Source organism: Suricata suricatta, chromosome 6 (assembly GCF_006229205.1).
Source record: "Suricata suricatta isolate VVHF042 chromosome 6, meerkat_22Aug2017_6uvM2_HiC, whole genome shotgun sequence".
Classification (NCBI taxonomy): Eukaryota; Metazoa; Chordata; class Mammalia; order Carnivora; family Herpestidae; genus Suricata; species Suricata suricatta.
The window spans coordinates 114,111,799-114,120,873 of NC_043705.1; the positions used below are offsets into that span (position 1 = coordinate 114,111,799).

Below are 9,075 nucleotides of genomic sequence, written 5' to 3' on the forward strand. Positions count from 1 at the left end.
GTTTGAGATACTGTTTCCATTCTGTTTTTAGAATGGGATAAAATAATAACAGCTATTAAATGCTTCATTAGCCCTAAATACCTCACATACGTACTCATTGAAACTTCAAACAACTCTAGGATGTAGGTACTAGTGTCATTCCAATTTATAGATGGCAAAACCTAAAGCTTCTAAGAGACCCAGTAATTTCACTGAAGTCTTACAGTTACTAAGAGGTGTAGGTGGGCCTGGAACCCAGAAAGAGTGGCTCCTGTGTACAGGCACTTAATCAGCCTCAAATTGTGCCCTTCAATATAGTATTACCACATACAACAAGTCTAATATGAAATCCTTTAGTCAAGTAGAGGCAAACTGGGCAGTATGGTACACCGACAAATTAAATTTTCTAGCTGCAGGAGTCCTATGCAGTATTCTATGCTTTCCTGACTTAACTTTGCCTACCCAAGACTAAAGAAGATCTCTTCTTGCTATCTACAGATCTGTACCTGCAGCTTCAAAAGGCTGGCTCCTGCTCACTTTTATCTTGATATGATAACGAAAAGAGAAGAAGGTCAAAAAATATATGTACTTTTCCAGTAGTAGACATTTTAAAGAATGATAAACTGGAAATGTTTTAAAACTAAAGTTTTAAAGTTTTCTATCAGTTCTTTCAGCTTGAAATTTTTAATGTCATTTACTTAATATCAAAGATGATACTTCTGATCTAATCACATATGAGGAGAAAATATTTTGTTTTCTTACAGTTTGGGAAATATTTGTCTTGAAGCCAAACAACCTGAAGATACATTCTTTTACTAAGAAAGCAAAATTTTAAGAGTTTACTTTTCTCTTTTATTTAATGTCCCCATACTTCCCAAGTTCAAGACTTGAAGTTTTCTCTTTATTAAAGAAAGTTATTCATATTAAACCCCTACATCTACTGTAGCCATTTCTACATCCATAGGAGAACTTAAAAATGATCCAAATATTGAATCAGATAAAAGATATTCCCTTATCTTAGCAAAAGTCTTTCCTAATGAATTTTAGCCAAACTAACCTAACTCAGCTTTTGGTACATCTATGCTAATGGTAGATTTGCTCTCTGCTTTTGAAGGCAAATTGATATTCACAAATCATATGTCACAAGCCACTAAAAGTGTCAGAATCCCACAGCAGGCCCTTGGTGGCTTGTTAATCTCTCCTGTTTAAAGGAAACAGACTAATTCACTTAAATATAATGAAAGCCATGCCTGCTCCAGCCCGGTCCCTCAGACTGTCAGCCCATGGAAGTCCTGCCTTCTTTCTTCACCTCTTTCTTTCCTGGCTCTGACAATTAAACATGAAACTAAGAAGCAATAATTTCCTTAATGTTGCCATGTCTGAGTTACTTCAGATGTCACATATGTACAAAATACCGAATGTGGTTTTTTTACACTGAAAATACATACAAGAAGGTATTCCTGCCCATCTTTCACCATTATTCTCAACAAAGCATAAAAGATAAACCAGGATGCTAAATGGAGGGACCAGATGTATATATAACCTTTTGCCCTCATTATTCTAGTTGGCTTCCATTAGGGAGAGGGAAGAAAAAATATAAAATAATACAAAATAGGAAATAATTGATACAGAGGTGTGAGAATGAACTTTTATAGTAGATTGGCTAAAAACTGAAAATATGATCAGAATGATGGAAGAGTGGTTTTCAAAAGTACGAAATCATAAATGATTGGTATAATATTTATAGAAGGGAAAGAAAGAATTTCTCTTAATTCTTTGCACACAGAAATTGTCCAACTCTGGCCAATCATGTCCAAGCTACATTGTTTTTAACATTTCTAGTTTTTACATGTTTTAATACTTTGAAAGAAGAGCCAAATGTTCTGTGAATTTTTTCTACCCAAATACACACAACCCACACTCTTTTGGCTAATTTTGACCATAGTAGCTACCCCCTTCCAATCATGTGTATTTCCTTCTTTTAATAGCATTATTTATTTATGGTTGTCCATGCTGAAATTAACTGCAGCACATGGTAAGATGAGATTTTTCTATCAAGCACCTTAGTGACAAAAGAAAGGACCTGGGACGGATGAAAACAGATCTTTACTTTTAACATATGTCTTAATCAAGCTTAAAGTCCTAAGAGTGAAAATCTGGAGTTAGGACACTGAAGGGGAAAAACAATTTTCATTGCAAGCATACTGTACATGTTAGTCATGGCTCAGTGAAGTAGAAATTTTATGGAGCAAGAAGGGGGAGGTGCAAGAAGAAGGTTTTGAATTTCCTTCCAAGTGTATTTTTAAAAAAAGCATTACGGAATCAGGATTTATGAAAAAAGGAAGATAATAACAAAAAGAAAGCATTTTCTTTGGCAAATTTCTGAGAACTGGATTAACCATCAGGAAAGGGGCATGAAGAGACCAAAAAAGATAGTTAATTGAAGAACTCCCAAATGTGGCAATGTCTGAAATCCTCTAGACAACCTGCCAGAGCTTGCTGACAGCTAATCTTGGGGAATGGAGTCTGAGTGGAAGTCGTAGGAGTGGAAGGAGCTTTCAGAGGTCATTTAGGTCACCTCCCGTCTCCACAAACCACAGTCTTGCCATTTTAGCCAGCTCTCATCCACACAGATAGTTAAAAATCATCATAATGGGAGAATCTACCATCTTCATTACTAGCCAACTCTAGTTTTAAATATACCATCTGAAGATTATATATGTATATTTTTTAACTTCAATCTCTGATTCTCTCCTTTAGTTCAGCTGTTTTAGTTTCTCCGGAGAAATAATGGAGTCTAAATAGCCTATCTAAAAATCTTTAAATTTTCCCTGTATTTTGTCTTCTTCAATTCTTTTGTTAATGCCTTAACAGTACAGGTGATTCATCGCTTCAGTTAAATGTGTTCCTAAGTATTTTATTGATTTTATGCTATTGTTAATGGGATTGTGCTCTTTATATTTTTTCAGATGGTTGGTTGGTAGTGTGTAGAAACATGGCTGATTCTGTACGTTGATTTTGTATCCTGCAACTTTACATTTTCCACATGAAAATCATCCACAGAGATTATATTGCCATATTTCTACCTTGACTTCCTTAAAGCAAAAGGACTCTTATAATAGTTGAATTCATTTGGACATTTTATTTGGTTTCGAGGTTACTTTCACATATATGAACTTAACTGATTTTCACAACAGCTTTTCCAATTAGGCAGGGTAGGTAGTAATATCTTCAATGCATATATGAAAACACTAATCATACTGCACTTAAACTAGAATTCTCTTTCTCTGTTTTCTCATTGATAGTCTTTCTGCTTCCCTATTCCGTTTCTTTTAGATCAGGCTTTCTTAGCCACAGCACAATTGGTGCTTTAGATCAAATAAAGTTTGTTGTGGGAGGCTGTCCTGTGCATTGTAGGGTGTTTAGCAGTGTCCATGGTCTCTATGCACAAGATGCCCATAATATTCCTGTCCTAATTGTGACAACAAATTGTCATTGTCGCAGGCCATTAGCTGAGAGGTTGACAACCAGATTATATATGGAGAATAACAGTATTCAGTTTCTATTAGGTATCCTGGAATTCCCTAAACATAAGATGTATATTTTCCTATTAATATACATAGGATTGTTGAGGGTGTCTATTCACTAACAGAGAATATAAACTACTACCTTCCCTTAATCCTTCTAAACCCTTTAGTTTCCCATCAGAAGGTAATTTTCCATCTTTCCTTTAGAAGGAGTCACAGTAAGATGTTCTTTTTCTCTTAAAAGTTTAAATTGCAAAAGAAAAAAATGTACCTTGGATAAGTTTGCAAATCTCTTAGTCACCTAGATCTTGGTCTATAGCCAAGATCTGAGCCCTAAAGTCTTCTTTATTTTTTATAGTACTCTCTGAAGCTGAGAGCTACTGAAATATATAGTGAATTTTACAATGCCACTCAAATATAAAGAAATCATGTTTATTACCAGTTAGTTTGTTACTTCATTACTGTGTGATCCAGGGCTATCTATCTTACTTGTATACTCGGAGGTACATGAAAGACTTGGAGAGACAAATTATGAAGGAAAAATTTGTCTGGGGAAACCAAGAAAATAAGTAATGAGAACAACAAAAACAGATGGTTAATATTTCCCATAGATCAAAAGTATATGCAAAACTATGAGTGACTGCAAGTAAATATGTAGATAGTAACATTCCACTTTCTAATTTAATATATTTCCTAATGACATAGAATATGTACCAACTTGCCCAAAATTGCTTTCTGCAGGGGTGCATGGATGGCTCATTCAACTGAGTTCTGACTCTTGATTTCAGTTTTGTCATGATCCTAGCATTATGGGAGCAAGCCCTGTGCTGGGGCTCCTTGTTGGGCATGGAGTCTGCTTAAGAGTCTCTCTTTTTCTCCCTCTGGCCCCTCCCCCACTTGTGCTCTCACTGAAATAAAAAAATAAAAAATAACTTCCTGAATATTATAAAGAGGTTCTTGTTAATTAGTGAAGGAAGATTTTGTCAATACCCTGATTGCAAAGTCATATTTAATTTTCAAGTTTCAACAAACATATCTTCTTGGTGTTTCTTGGGTGTCTGAGATGATTTATGTCACACCCCACATTCTGAAGGTTTTGGCCCAAATTCTCACAGAAAATTTACAGTAGTCAAGTTTTACTTGAAATGTCTTTAAACCTTACAATCTACATATTTTTAAATTGTGATTGATTCCAAGACTATGTAATGACTGAATTTTGCTGGTCCCCTAAGGAGTAATTTTATTTCCTTAAGAAAAGTTAAACACTTACTTCACCACTACTGTCTAAGTCCCTGTTAATAGTCACAGTTGGCTATTAAAAGAGAATAGGCTTAACTGAGATTCAACAGCCACCCCAATGCAGGCTTTTACTTCAAGAGCCATATCTTTTATATTATAGTCTGAAAACTATATTAATTATGCATTAAATTATGGGCATTTAGACACATGAAATGAAAGAAAGTTCTTCATTAACATGTCACTTTTAGGTAAATTACATTCATCTCTTGCTTTTACCAAAACTGAACTTTAAGAAAATTGACATTGTTGTGAAGTACTGGACAAGTTACAGAGCAAACATATTAAGGAGTCTATTAATTATTCAACACATACCTACTACACTCTAGGCCTTGTGAAATATTTTGGAGATAACAAAATTAGTCATTGCTGTCCCCCACATGGAGCTCACAATGTGGAACCAGAGACAGACACACACACATAGTTATATAGTACATGGCGTGCAAAAGAACAGGGCAGTGGAGGCACAAGAAAAGAGAGGACTTACACCTGCCTCAGTCTGTTTTGAGTGGTACATGCAGAGAGAAGTGATGGCAATTTAAGCTTCTCCAGGAAAGAATCTCTTCAGCAGAGAAGACAGGATATATGGAGCATCTCCAAGAGGTTAAGGACATTGTGAATAGAGGGAGAGAAGCAAATAAAAGGCAAAGAGGAATACTTTGCAGATTTATTCTCTAGCACATAGCATCCATTTTTCCTCTAGGGTATCTCTGTGTGGGATGGAGAAAATGACAAAATGGATATAGGACCAGCTGCTGTGAGTGCTGATGTTGTCAAATAGGAGGAAATGTAAGACTAGCTGTGATGCTGTATGCTTGCTTACAGGATCTTTACATACGTCTTGGCTAATTCTATCAAAAATACTATGGAACAGATGGAGTGGGGTTTTTTTCATTTTTCAAAAGAATTGAAGGATCATTTATCACAGTTGACAAGGACAGTGAATAGCAAAGCCCTGATGCCAAGTTAGGTCTGCTTGGATATAATCCTTATGGAATACTGTTCCTCTTCTATATGTGTTTTCTGGCTCAGTAAGATTTTTTTTAGAGAGTATAGTCTCCTCAGAAGACTTTCAGAAATGGAAGCAGAAGGCATAAAGGCACAGGATTTGTTTGGGCAAAATAAACATCGGTCACCTTTCTGGTAAAGGGAGCAACTGAGAGAGTGGGAGGAGGTAGTTTTGTATGTGTGTGTGTGCATGTGTAGTTGAAGAAGACTTTTGCAAATGTAGATGTAAGTCAGTAAAAACTGCCATCTAGGTCCTCAGGAAATAGAAATGACAAAACTGCTGAGCAGACAAACTGAAATCAGTGAAATTTTTCAAGTAAACTTACAGAAAATATCACATGCAGATTTATTAAGTGCAACATAATAATGAGTTTGTAAGGCACAAAGAATCTGTAGAAGCCCGATATTTCTAAGTTTTGCCAGACTATGCAAGACAGACTTCTCTCTCCTCCCTGGCTCAGCTCCTAAACAGAGCTATTATCTGGAGAGATAATTCCAGATGCTCTGACCCCTTCCAAATTCTTATTTGATGATCAGTCATCTGGAGTGGAACTCTTACTCTCCAATGGTTTTTCAGAGTAACGCACCAAGCTTTGCTCTCCTAATTAACACTATGGGTCAGCTCCATGCACCCAGTAGTTCTTGGAGACTGTCAAAATTCTCAAATCTATGACACTGCCCCTGGGAAGGAGAGGGATGGGTGGACCCCTGGAGTGGCCTTCAAATGCCTCTGCATTAAAATAGAAGTCTCTCATGAGTGTCTGAAAAATCTCAGCTGTTATTTCTCCAACTTAAAAAATTTTTGAACTCAGAAAGCAATAAACTACAAACTAAGAAAACCCAGAGAGCTTCTGTGGGACGGCAGAAGCCGTTTTTAGCTGAACTAGCAAACTCTGATTGTCATCATTCAAGATTTCAACACTGGAGAATAATCTTGACACAGTTGCTCTGCCAGACAACTCTTTCCATTTACAAATTTGTATTATTGCTTGTAAGTACAATACCTTTTAATATAAAAACTTCAGGGCACTTTGGTTTGTATTCCCTACTGGATCAATGAGAAAACTAAGAGAACGTTCATTCAGAAAAAGACGTTTTGGTTCAGAAAATTAGCAATTCACCCATGTTTTTCATCAGCATAAGACCTCCTCATAAGATCCAAATCTTGAAATATCATTAAGACAGAATATTTTCTAGACAAAGCCACGCCCTTAATATTCTTTGACAATCAGTCAGTTGGTAATAGGGTTGCTAGAGGTGTCTTGCTCCTTTTAGTGGTAGTGATACTGATTGTCATCATGTGCTGTAAACACTGAATTCCTGCAGGGATAACACAAAGTGATATAAGATCTCATCCCCCACGCTTAAGAGTCTTACCATCTAATTTAAGAGACAAAGTTGGTAGGTAATTATAAGAACGTATACAATGTCCTAATCATTGAACACAAACAGAATGGTATGTAAAGTCAATACAAAGGCAGACATGAAGAAGCTGTGGGGGTAAAAACTTGAGAGATGCTCTTTAAAGGAAGAATGCAATCTAGAAAAGTGGCTGAGATGGCAAGAAATTCAAGGTGGTGGCCATGGCTTAAATTAGAACTATGACTTGTATATTCAGGGATCTAGGACCAGATGCTTTTGGCAGAATAAATGGCTGCCATAGGGAGGAGAATGAGAGATATTCACGGGAAAAGCTAGACTGGCATATCAAAACTGTCAGAGATCTTAAATGTCAGTCCCAGAAGGAAAGTCCAATTAATACATTAAATGTCTTACCATTCAAAACTACTTTCCATAATGAAGTATATTTTAAACAATAAAGTCTGTTTTAATTAAACATAATGAAGTATATTTTAAACAATAAAGTCTGTTTTAATTAAAATTCCTTACGTGGTTAAGATAATGTCACTTTATAGTAGAATAATGAATTGTAACATTTGGACTTTAAAATCCTCCAAATGTGTTTTGGCAAATGTCATCCCATGAAATCACGATATGTCATTATGAGTCAATGTGTTGAATGAACATTGGTCAATACAAAGCCTTTTTTGTGGTTTCTATAACTGTGAGGATTTGGGATGATTTCAAGACTAACTCTAAGGGTTCATAAAAGGATACAGGTATTACAAAAAGATCATTCATTCCAGGGAGGTAGCATTTTCTAAACAATCACGGGGCTAAATATAGATCCCATCTTTTCAAGTTGGAATTTGGTTTTCCAGCCCAGGCTACCATTACCTAGCTAGCACAAGCTACCTTGGGAAGTAAAGGATCAAGTAAAATCAAACATTAAAAAATATCTTCCATACGCAGATGATTTACATGTGCTGTTGTACAGGCCCCTACTAAAATGTCCAATGAACAACACTCTCTTTCTGATGCAGTCTGCACGATTGACCCAAAGAACGTGCGTCTAATCCAGACTTCTCCCCTCCCTAGTAAAGTGGAAGGTTTTGTGATTTCCCTGGAAAGCTGTTCAATGACAAATGCTGAGTACAATGTTTAAGGATTATTTTCTCTAGGAGATCCAGAAAGTCATATGTCAGTGTCTTTGAATATGCATCTGATTTTTGCCATAGACCCATCCAATGTGTGTCGATATAATTTTTCCTTAAAAATTCCTTATGTAAAACTGTCAAAGTTCATGAGTACAAAACTAAATGTAAGTGCTCTGCAACGTACTATGGATGGTTCAAAAGAAGTACACAATGGTACCCTGCCTTTATAAGACTTTGAATCTTGTTAGGGGGCTCTCACTGGGATATAAGATGACACATAATCAACTCCTGAAAGGCTTGAGCCTTTGTGCACAGTGAGGTTTGGAGGCTTGGTTGGGCCTGTGTACACTGCATCACACAGAAAGAAAAAAATGTACCACAAAAACAGAGTCTTTCTTAGAGCAGGTAATTCTGAAATTTTGGGAATATTTTTGGGAAGCTAATCCTAGTAATTACATAATTTTCATTTTTTTCTTGGCTTTTAAAATAGATATATCAATTTGCAATACAATGTACTAGCTTTTAGTGTCCTTATGGGTAGAGCATGTACCATTAAAACTGATGTGTGGAGATAATATGGACCACATGGTTTCTTACTGTCTATATGTCTGGCTTTAATCACAGATTCTTCATGAAATGTTGCAATCCTGGGGTGAGCTAGCTGTGAGATTCTTCTGGGGTACAGGCTGAGCTGTGGATTCTAGGTGAAACTGCATTACGAGGCTACTGAGGTTAATTATGTCTGAAAGTTTCCAACACAATCCACA

General features: G+C 36.2%; 1 protein-coding gene and 1 long non-coding RNA gene across 2 annotated transcripts in view; one reads left to right on the forward strand and one right to left on the reverse strand.

The window, feature by feature from the left end:
* Nucleotides 1-9,075, reverse strand: part of LOC115293161 — an 80,423-nt gene that overhangs the window by 30,741 nt on the left and 40,607 nt on the right. The window lies entirely within an intron of this gene.
* FGF10 (fibroblast growth factor 10) overlaps nucleotides 1-9,075 on the forward strand; it is an 84,757-nt gene that overhangs the window by 21,472 nt on the left and 54,210 nt on the right. The window lies entirely within an intron of this gene.